Below are 11,986 nucleotides of genomic sequence, written 5' to 3' on the forward strand. Positions count from 1 at the left end.
GGATTCCAACGTCACCAAAGGTGTAGCAGGTCCCGTCACCAGCGCCCCGACGTCGCCGCAACTTTCAGCGTTAGGCAGAGCATGTAGACGGTAGTCAACGCAGCTTCCAGCTGTTTGCTGACAGCAGCCAATTCTCCTTGTGTCCACTCACAACAAGCACTGTCCTTAGCCATATCGTAGTGTGTAAAAAATAGATATAAGAGCTCAAATGGTGCTGCTGAGTTTGGAATGTACGCAAAATATAACAAAGAGAATAAAGAAACGCTAAAAACTGCATCGCAGCTTTCTCACTACACCCTGAGACGGCAGGCTCTTAAACAGAAGTAAATTTCTCCGCTGAAGTGGATGTATCTACAGTTATCTGTTACTAGAAACTCTGCTTAACCAAAAGCTACCGCACGAGGTAAGTACGCAAAGTGGAATGCACTGATCTAAACCATATGCTGTGTACTAGACCGAGATTTAAACTTAGTGGCGTGACGTGGAGCTTCTGTCAGCGGTCAGATTACTCTACGAAACCGCCTTACACAAGGATAACCACAAAGATTTCTGCAAAAACAAAGCTTAGAGCAATTTGTTAACCACTAGTCTACACAGCGCTAACGGCCCTGCTGCAGTGGTAACTCCGGTTCCCGTCGGATAACCGAAGTTAAGCGCTGTTGGGCTGGGCTAGCACTTGGATGGGTGACCATCCGGTCTGCCGAGCGCTGTTGGCAAGCGGGGTTCACTCAGCCCTTGTGAAGCAAACTGAGGAGCTACTTGATTGAGAAGTAGCGGCTCCGGTCTCGTAAACTGACATACGGCGGGAAGAGCGGTGTGCTGACCAGATGCCCCTCCATATCCGCATCCAGTGACGCCTGTGGGCTGAGGATGACACGGCGGCCGGTCGGTACTGTTGCGCCTTCATGGCCTGTTCGGATGGAGTTTAGTTTTAGTTTACACAGTACAACACACACGTATGGTTGACTTCTTTGCAGAAGTACTTGAAAAAAAAGAAAGAAAAAACAAACTAAACTAAATTACTGAGTATCAGAGTATCAGACAACTGCTGCTGCTGCTGCTACCGCTGCTGGCGCGCCCTCTCGGATCGACGTCTGCCGGTACACCTGTTCTGTCGTTAATACGTAAGAGATGTGGTTTCATTACTATATTACTTTGCAAGTGTGAGATTGAGTTTGACGTTGGGAAGCCCTCCGTTGTAAAAAAATGAATTGTTAAATTCCTCAGCGATTACTTTTACGAGTTGTATTAGTTCTTCTGTGTCGGTATTTTGGATTTCTGGGGTTCATGTCGGTTGTTGTTTTATGAAGTCGATTGTATCACCGAGCGGGTTTGAAGTGTTCACATATTTAACACAAAAGGATATCATCCTGCAGTTGGTGGATTCAAAAGAAGTGGTTCAAATGACTCTGAGCACTATGGGACGTAACTTCTAAGGTCATCAGTCCCCTAGAACTTAGAACTACTTAAACCTAACTAACCTAAGGACATCACACACATCCATGCCCGAGGCAGGATTCGAACCTGCGACCGTAGCGGTAGCGCGGTTCCAGACTGTAGCGCCTAGAACCGCTCGGCCACCACAGCCGGCAGTTGGTGGGATGTTTGTAACTGTTACGTTTCTGATTAATACTATGGAGTTTTATATTCTTCTATTATTGTCTAGTTTGTACTGTTCAGATAAGTATTAGTGTGCGAACATTGTAACGTGGTATGTGTAAATACTCTTGAAACTGATGACTGGTCCCATAGAACGTTTTTCTTCAATAAAGTTACACAAAGACGCGTATTAGGAAATTCCTACCGTAAACGGAACCTTAAAAGAAATGAGAAATAGTAATCAGACTACGGGCCATATACAATACCTTAATAGAAATCAGAAACACTGAACAGACTATTATAATGAAAATTTGACTGCTACTCTACACGACGCTGCACCCGTCCTCATAATGCACAAGCAAAATAAATAAACGTTCTAACGAATAGACAAATGGCATTGACAGATTGACAACCGATAACGAATCATCACCAGAAAACAGACAGACAACATAGCAACCCCGATTATCAGACACTGAAAACGAATTTGAAATGACGTATTCTCTCTCTCTCTCTCTCTCCCTCCCTCCCTCCCTCCCTCCCTCCCTCCCTCCCTCTCGCTCCCCTATCCCTCCTCTGTCTCTGTTAATCGTGTCATCAGATTCGTACACATATGCATTAACACAGCACAGAGACTAATTACTCAGGAATCAGTCGCAGTAACAATATTTGTTTAAATGAGGTTGCTGACCCACTTCAGCGCTATGGGTTGGGTACTGATTCACAAAATAACAGTGGAAATTAGTAATTTAGATGCTCTGTTCAATAATTAAGCTGGGTCTATCAGCGTATTGCAAACTTTAGTCATGCTAGGGTTACTGCAGTTCACTGTAACGCATGCTCTGCGATAAAAAGCAGTGATGTGATGGATGTTAGCTGCAAACAGGAATGAGGCTGCTATAGAGAAATATTGCACGCCACGGATTCATGTCGTAGCTTAGACCGATGTACTGATTAAACTTTATGGCTGTAAAGGAGGGTACAATTACGTAAGTTAGAAATTATCTAGACCATAACACTACGGGGGCAGCAGTCACCTTCAGATATCAGATATCAGTTTTAAACAATGACAGCTTTTTATGTTAAATATGCTCTATTCTAACCCTCAGGTGAATACGTTATTTTACATAGTTTAAAAAAACTTAAGGGCATTGCCATGGCTGCGCTTCCTTCTACAGGGTTCATTTCTTCAGTTGGAAAAACCAGTTACAAATTATATGTAAAATATCAAACAGTAGTGCAGAATTCATAAACATCCAGACTACACACAGTCACTTATGCAGTGTAGAAAAATAATATTACTACAGCACATACTAATGATTACCTTACGTATATAAATAAAATCAAAAAATAATAAAAATATCTGTAGAGACGGGAAGTCCCAACAGCATCAAATGGAACGCCCAGTCGAATAAAGGATCCTTCTATCGAGGGAAACACCACAAAATGTTACAAAAATGGTAGTTCACAACGAGAAAAATTTCTCGAGAGGTTCCATTTCCCACTCAAGTCTCTCGCCTGTCTTGCAATTTTGGTGAAGATTCAAAGTCTACAAGGACAAGGAACACTATGCCAACGCAACAGTCGAAGCAATTTATAGCAGTTTCTTGTTTTCGTATTACTAAACGTAAAACTTGATTCTTAACTGTGTTCTGTTCACTATTTGTCTATAAGTAAACCAAATTAAGCGGTAAATAAAACATAGCCCAAGAAGCCTGCCTAAGCCGATATCTATATCGGTTTTCCTCTCATTTCGAACTGGTGAATTTCGAACCTGGATATACAGTGAAATTAAATGATTTAAAATTTCGTACTTTCATTTACAGTTATTTTCCGTGTTTAGTTGCTCCTTTTGCTAATGATAAAGGATGTTATTGAAGCAGGCACCAAAACGATACTCTGCAAACTGCGAGGTTGTCTTTATTTTCGAGGCAAGCTTCATTTTCAGTTTCGGAAGTAGAAAATACTAAACCTGTTCCCGGAAATTTAATATCCTGAGACAGAAACGAACAACTCGGAGCCAAACGCCTTTCCAACGTAGGCCGGAAACTGGACTCCCCAGCCACCAGAAGCTGATTACGGAAGCCAAGGGGAAAGCGTCGGCGTTCTGGTCCAAGAACTGCAGCACTACTGTGAGGTTTAAGTACACAGGAAAAACACCAAAGGAAGAACAAAAAAATTCGCACTCATGCTATAATTACAATTACACTGGAACAGCTGTTGTAAAATACGTACCGAGGCCATGTAAAAAGATTCTGGGGTAAATGTACAGTGAACCCGAAAGTGTCTGCAGATAACTCATGTCCTTTATGCTGTCAAGGTATTGGAGGATGAGCAATGATAAAAAGTAAAGCGGACCTGTTGTTTGAATCCCTCTCCGCACATCAACAGTCTATCTGCCTAGGCGAATGTTAAAATATAACCTCTAGGGCAGTGGTTCCCAACTTGGAGGTGATTACTCCCTGAGCGGTAAAATGAAATTTTTTAAGCAAAAGGGTTAGATTGTTTTTCGGTCACAAAACTAAATTATTTATAAAGATAATTAGTATTATCTCTTTTCATCAGACTGTAATACTGGTTACGAAAGTTACCAGTAATTGCATTTTTTAACACATGACACAGTGTGGTGGAGGTTAGTTTATGAAACAAATGTATTAACTACAACTACTTCAATTACCGGTACTCCACCCACAAGACACATACTTTGCACTTTGTATCATGCATCCATGACAGTGAAATTCATATACATCTTACATGCTAAAATATCTCATGAGAATGACTTCTTTGAATTGTACATGGTGACCGCAATGGATCATAAATTGCTTTATTAGTCACTTCGTAACAGATAAATGAAATAATTGACAGCATGATACAACAGTAACTGTGTAATGGCTGCTACATTGCAGTGAGGACTACACAATATTTATTATTTTCTATTATTCCCATTTAACGAGAGCGTTTGAACTTGACTTCCTTTATGATTGTTTATGTTTTTTCTGAGCCCAAATTTTCTTCATGTGTGCACTGTGTTGTTTCTTTCGCTCCGATGTCCATTTGAATCCTGGTCTCTTCTGTGTTGTGGTGTCAAATTTATTTTTTTGATGATGTTTCTGAATTCAGTTCTATTTTCTGCATCGTTTACTGTTATGTGTACTCGGCTGAGGTCCTCTTCAAGTTCTTTTATCCATTTTTTTTCCTTTGCCTAAGTTGATGACTTTAAGAATTCGCTTTGAAATTCTGTTTTCATTCATCCTGTGGATATGTCCGTAGAACTGCACTCTTCTTTTCCTTATCGTATCCCTAATATTGTCTATGTATTTATATAATTCTGATATTGGTCTCTTCTTTCAGATTCCTTGCTCTTGTATCGGGCCAAAAATTTTCCTGAGAATTTTCATTTCTCCTTTCTCTATTTCTTTGATTTATCATTATTATTATATCCTCGGGTTAGCAAACCAGCTTAAATCACTTAATAAAGGCAAGGCCTCCAGTCCAGATTGCATACCAGTCAGGTTTCTCTCAGAGTATGCTGATACAATAGCTCCATACTCAGCAATTATATACAATTGCTCGCTCACAGAAAGATCCGCACCTAAAGACTGGAAAATTGCGCAGGTCACACCAATACCCAAAAATGGAAATAGGAGTAATCCGCTGAATTACAGACCCATATCACTAACGTCGATTTGCGGTAGGATTTTGGGACATTTACTGTATTCGAAAATTATGACTTACCTCGAAGAAATCGATTTCTTGACGCATAGTCAGCACGGATTCAAAAGATGTCGTTCTTGTGAAACACAACTAGCTGTTTATACTCATGAAGTAATAAGTGATATCGACAGGGGATGTCAAATTGATCCCATAATTTTAGATTCCAGAGGGCTTTCGACTCCGTTCCACACAAGCGTCATCTAACCAAACTACGTGCCTATTGAATATCGCCTCAGTTGTGATTTCCTACTAGAAAGGTCGCAGTTCGTGGTAACTGACGGAAAGCCATCGAGTAAAACAGAAGTAATATCCGGCGTTCCCCAGAGTAGTGTTACAGTCCCTCTATTGTTCCTGATCTATGTTAACGACGTAGGAGAGAATCTGAGTAGCCGTGTTACATTGTTTGCAGATGATGCTGTCATTTACCGTCCTGTAAAGTCATAAGATGACCAAACTGAATTGCAAAATGATTTAGATAAGATATCCGTATAGCCCGAAAAGTGGCAGTTGACACTGAATAAAGAAAAGTGTGAAGTTATTCACATGAGTACTAAAAGAAATCCGCTGAATTTCGATTACTCAATAAGTCACACAAATCTGAAGGCTGTAAATTCAACTAAATACTTTGGGATTACAATTACAAATAATTTAAGTTGGAACGATCACATGGATAATGTTGTGGATAGAGCAAACCAAAGACTGCGATTCATTGGCAGAACACTTAGAAGGTGGGACAGGTCTACTAAAGAGACTGCTTACACCACGCTTGTCCGCCTTATTCCGGAGTATTGCTGTACGGTATGGGATCCGCATCAGGTGGGATTGACTGATGACATCGAAAAAGTTCAAAGAAGGTCAGCTCGTTTTGTATTATTACGAAATAGGGGAGATAGTGCCACAGACATAATACGTGAATTGGAGTGGCAATCGTTAAAACAAAGGCGTTTTTCGTTGCGACGGAATCTTTTCATGAAATTTCAATCACAAATTTCCTCCTCAGATTGCGAAAACATTCTGTTGGCACCCATATACATAGGCAGAAACGATCACCACGATAAAATAAGAGAAATCAGGGCTCGCACAGAAAAATTTAAGTGCTCGTTTTTCCCACGCGCCGTCCGAAAGTGGAACGGTAGAGAGACAGCATAAAGGTGGTTCATTGAACTCTCTGCCAGTCACTTTATTGTGAATAGCAGAGTAATCACGTAGATGTAGATTGTTACTGGTGGTTGTGTTCAGACACAAAGGACTGCAAACCCGAAGTCTTGTAGTTTCTGCCACTTGAGAAGTAAGGAGTCCAGCTATCAAGCGATTTGGAAAGAATGAGTGTAGTTTACATATTGTAACTTGGTTAATTTTGCATGGGAGTGCAGAGCATGTGTGAAGCACTTGTCACTAGGGAGAGGGTAACTACATAGGAATCATGTTTTGTAACAAGTGTCTACCTTCAGTCCAGACAGTTAGCTTTCATTTGTCAGGTGTTCTAGGTAGCACTCGCAATGCTTTGTGGTTTAAAGAAACACCTACAACATACAAATATCTGAAACATATGAAGCTTAGTTGGACACTAATGCTGATGATGGTAGAGAGGGGAGGGGGACGGGGGTACCAATCACTATCTGATTACACGTAGGGGTACTGGGCTCAGGATGTTTGTGAATCACTGCTCTATGGACTTTGCTTTTTATGGTGCCTTACACAATAACGAAAGCTGCGAAGAACGGTATAGCACCAGGCCAAAACCTACGATTCGTACGGGGAAAGAATGGGATCCAAATAATTAACCAACCAATGTGATTTAGACTTTCAGGATTCATCTTATTCATTCTAAGACAATGGCTCGAAGAATATCCCACGATATCTTCTGTTTCTCACACTTATCTAACAAAAGTCAAAAGTTCCCTTAAAGGCTTCACTGCCAGTGGGACATAAAAAGAAGTTTTCAGTGACTAGTCTTTAATCTAAAAAATTTATTTTAGTGCCCGTTGAAAATATGCACGTAACATTCAACATGCTTTCCCATCAAACAAAAACTGTAAGATAATTGAGAGCTCTGTGATCTCCATCAAATTACCGCACTGATGAGAGAAAGAGAAGACACCGTCTCATTGGTATAAGAGCTTGCATCCTTGCGGCCGTGAAATGTTCCTAACACCATTCTAACCCATCTCAGAAGTGATAGCATGTAGTAGTGTGTTGTGAAAAATAAAAATCGTCTGCTGACGTTGGTAGACCAACAAGCACATACACAAGTATAGACAATAAGTTCCTGTGCAGTACGTCGGTGAGAAACTACGGGAGATCTGTAGTGAATTGCACGTAAACAGCCTCCAGAAGAGAATGCCTCACGTAACTTGTAATGTCTCCTTCAGCTGTGGCAGTTTATTCTTACTAAAATGATCACATGCCTTACAGCTTCCTGTCACGGCTGCAACCCAGGCATCACCTACCTATCGTACGTTTATTCGTAACAAACTTTGGCCTTTCGTTTAATCACTGTGATTATGGTCAAGATACTGACAGACATAAAATTATAGACACCTGGGGATATTACAAACACTATGTAAATAAGAGACACAGATGCACACACATCAAAAAATGTTTTCAATCATCTCGGTTCCGAGAGAACCGTATCCTGTACAGGAAATTGGAATAGAGATCAACATAAACTTCATTTCCGCCCTTTTTATTGCTCATGAAAACCGCACATTGGATGTTGTACCACCATACAGCGAGACCTTCATAGGTGGTGGTTCAGACTGCTGTATATAGGGTGAGTCACCTAACGTTACCGCTGGATATATTTCGTAAACCACATCAAATACTGACGAACCGATTCCACAGACCGAACGTGAGGAGAGGGTCTAGTGTAATTGTTTAATACAAACCATACAAAAATGCACGGAAGTATGTTTTTTAACACAAACCTACGATTTTTTTAAATGGAACCACGTTAGTTTTGTTAGCACATCTGAACATATAAACAGATACGTAATCAGTGCCGTTTGTTGCATTGTAAAATGTTAATTACATCCGGAAATATTGTAACCTAAAGTTGACGCTTGAAACCTCCGACGTTCAGTTGCGTGTTGTAACAAACACGGTCCACGATCGGCGAGCAGCATCTGCAGGGACATGTTTACGATGACGAACGTGTTTACGAGTGTGGCTGTAGTGCACTGTTGTGGTTTGGTCTAGCTGTCGCAGGGTCCGCATGTAGCGCTTGCTGCTATTGTTATTCTGCATTCGTCTCCGCACGCAGACCAACTGTAGTACACCGTGCTACCAGACGTCTGTGATAGTGTAGTGTTGCAGGAACTGTGACCATGGTGTATTCGAACTCTGAAAAGGCGGAGATGATACTCATCTATGGCGAGTGTCGACGAAATGCAGCTGAAGCCTGCAGGGTGTATGCAGAACGGTACCCGGACAGAGAGCATCCAACGTGCCGCACTTTGCAAAACATCTACCGCCAACTGTATGCAGCAGGTATGGTCGTAGCACGCAAACGGGTCCGTAACAGGTCCGTCACAGGAGAAGCGGGTGCATTGGTGTGTTAGCTGCTGTTGCCATGAACCCACACATGAGTACACGGGACATTGCGAGAGCCGGTGGACTGAGTCAAAGTAGTGTCATGCGCATACTGCATCGTCACCGCTTTCACCCGTTTCATGTGTCGCTACATCAGCAATTACATGGTGATGACTTTAATCATCGAGTGCAATTCTGTCAATGGGCATTAACAGAGAATGCGTTGCAGTTCTACCTGTTTACCGATGAAGCGGGTTTCACAAACCACGGGGCAGTGAATCTACGGAACATGCATTACTGGTCCGTGGACAATCCTCGCTGGCTCAGACAGGTAGAGCGACAGCGACCGTGGACTGTAAATGTATGGTGCGGAATCATTGGCGACCACCTCATTGGTCCTCACTTCATTGCAGGGGCCCAAACAGCTGCAACATACATCACGTTTCTACAGAATGATCTGCAAACGTTGCTCGAAAATGTCCCACTGGAAACGCGTCGACGTATGTGGAATCAGCATGATGGTGCACCTGCACATTCCGCAATTAACACTAGGCTGACCCTTGACAGCATGTTCGACGGGCGTTTCATAGGACGTGGAGGACGCATAAATTGGCCAGCCCGTTCTCCTGATCTTACACCTCTGGACTTCTTTCTGTGGGGTACGTTAAAGGAGAATGTGTACCGTAATGTGCCTACAACCCCAGAGGATATGAAACAACGTATTGTGGCAGCCTGCGGCGACATTACACCAGGTGTACTGCGGCGTGTACGACATTCATCACGCCAGAGATTGCAATTGTGTGCAGCAAATGATGGCCACCACATTGAACATCTATTGGCCTGACATGTCGGGACGCACTCTATTCCGCTCCGTAATTGAAAACGGAAACCACGTGTGTACGTGTACCTCACCCCTCATGGTAATGTACATATGCGTCAGTGAAAAAGACCAATAAAAAGGTGTTAGCATGTGGACGTAATGTGCTGTTCCAGTCTCTTCTGTACCTAAGGTCTATCACCGTTCCCTTTGGATCCCTACGTAATTCGGTGTCTCCGATACACACGCTCGAACAGCGGAGGAGTGGTACTCAAGCGTCAACTTTAGGTTACAATATCTCCGGATGTAATTAACATTTTACAATGCAACAAACGGTACTGATTACGTATTTGTTTATATGTTCAAATGTGCTAACAAAACTAACGGGGTTCCGTTTAAAAAAAACGTAGGTTTGTGTTAAAAAAACATACTTCCGTGCATTTTTGTATGGTTTGTATTAACCAATTACACTAGCGTCTCTCCTCACGTTCGGTCTGTGGAATCGATTCGTCAGTATTTGATGTGGTTTACGAAATATATCCAGCGGTAATGTTAGGTGACTCACCCTGTATACCGGTACCTCTAATACCCAGTAGCACGTCCTCTTGCATTGATACATGCCTGTATTCGTCGTGGCATACTATTCACAAGTTCATCATGGCACCGTTGTTCCAGATTGTCCCACCCCTCAATGACGATTCGGCGTACATCTCTCATAGTGGCTCGTGGGTCACGTTGTCTATACACAGCCCTTTTCAATCTATCCCAGGTATGTTCAATAGGGTTCATGTCTGGAGAACATGATGGCCGCTCCAGTCGAACGATGTCGTTATCCTGAAGGAGGTCATTCACAAGATGTGCTCGATGGGGGCGCGAATTGTCGTCGATGAAGACGAATGTCTCGCCAATATGCTGCCGATATGGTTGCACTATCGGTCGGAGAATGGCATTCACGTATCGTACAGCCGTTACGGCGCCTTCCATGATCGCCAGTGGCGTGTGTCGGCCCCACATAATGCCACCCCAAAACATCAGGGAACCTCCACATTTCTGCACTCGCTGGACCGGGTTGCCTCTAAAAACGTAGGCGACTATTGTCTGGTTGAAGGCATATGCGACACTCGTCGGTCAAGAGAACGTGACGGTAATCCTGAGCGGTCCATTCGGCATGTTGCGCTGTACCGCGCTGCATAATGATGTGGTTGCAAAGATGGACCTAGCCGTGGACGCCGGCAGTGAAGTTGCACATCATGCAGCCTATTGCGCACAGTTTGAGTCGTAACACGACCTCCTGTGGATGCATGAAAACCATTATTCAACCTGGTGGCGTTGCTGTCAGGGTTCCACCGAACCATAATACGTAGGTAGTGGTCATCCATTGCAGTAGTAGCCCTTGGCCGATCTGAGAGAGGCATGTCATCGACAGTTCCTGTCTCTCTGTACCTCCATGTCTGAATAACTTCGCTTTGTGTGATGTTTGAAATTTTCCCGGCGTACTGATTGTTCCATAAAAACACGGGAGAACTGCTGTAAGTCAGTAACATCTTGCCACGATATTTCGGCACAAAGTCTTCTGGCCATCTTCAGGTGAGTACAGCTGTAGAAGTTCTGGCGAATACGCGCTGAGCTCTGCTATTTAAAGCCAAAGGGGGCTGCATTGCGCATGCGCTGCGCATGTAATGTTTAGCGTGCGCGTTCACAACTCCGTGCGCTGCGCCTGGCGCCCTCCGCGGTGAAAACTTGGCATTTCGATATCAGATCGATCTTCATCTTTATACCGATAACTACGTTGACTACGAAGTTTCTCTACAACGGGATTCCAAGCGGAATTTAACTGGTAACCACTATCTCGATTGATAAGAGTTTCGCTGTCTGACAATTTTATTTCTATGGATTCATTTATAATTGAACTCCAGAAATTTGATGTTTGAGCCACAATTTTTGTATCATTGTAATTCATAGAGTGGCCAGTAGAAATGCAATATTCATCGATTGCGGACTTGGTGGGTTGGAGAAAGCGAGTATGCCGCTGGTGTTCCACAATACGTTCCTACACGGTTCTTGTTGTCTGTCCTATATATGACTTTCCGCAATCACACGGAATCTTGTAGACACCTGATTTACGTAGGCCTAGGCTCAAATATCAAATTTCTGGAGTCTCAAAATAACAGGCAACTTTTAGATTCTTCGAACATCCACGTCTAAAGCGGGAAGGTGTTTCTGGATCATATGCAGAGGCTCAATCTAGATATATTGGGGTACAATGAAGTGAAATGGAATAATTATAAGGATTTCTGGTCAGACCAATGTAGGGTAACATCAACAGCT

The 11,986-nt window shown here is 42.7% G+C and overlaps 1 pseudogene; it reads left to right on the plus strand.

Annotated features, from left to right (window-relative positions):
* Positions 1-598: 598 nt before the first annotated feature.
* Positions 599-716, plus strand: LOC126471657 (5S ribosomal RNA; annotated as a pseudogene).
* Positions 717-11,986: the final 11,270 nt, after the last annotated feature.

This window comes from Schistocerca serialis, chromosome 3, assembly GCF_023864345.2.
Source record: "Schistocerca serialis cubense isolate TAMUIC-IGC-003099 chromosome 3, iqSchSeri2.2, whole genome shotgun sequence".
In the NCBI taxonomy this organism is placed as follows: domain Eukaryota; kingdom Metazoa; phylum Arthropoda; class Insecta; order Orthoptera; family Acrididae; genus Schistocerca; species Schistocerca serialis.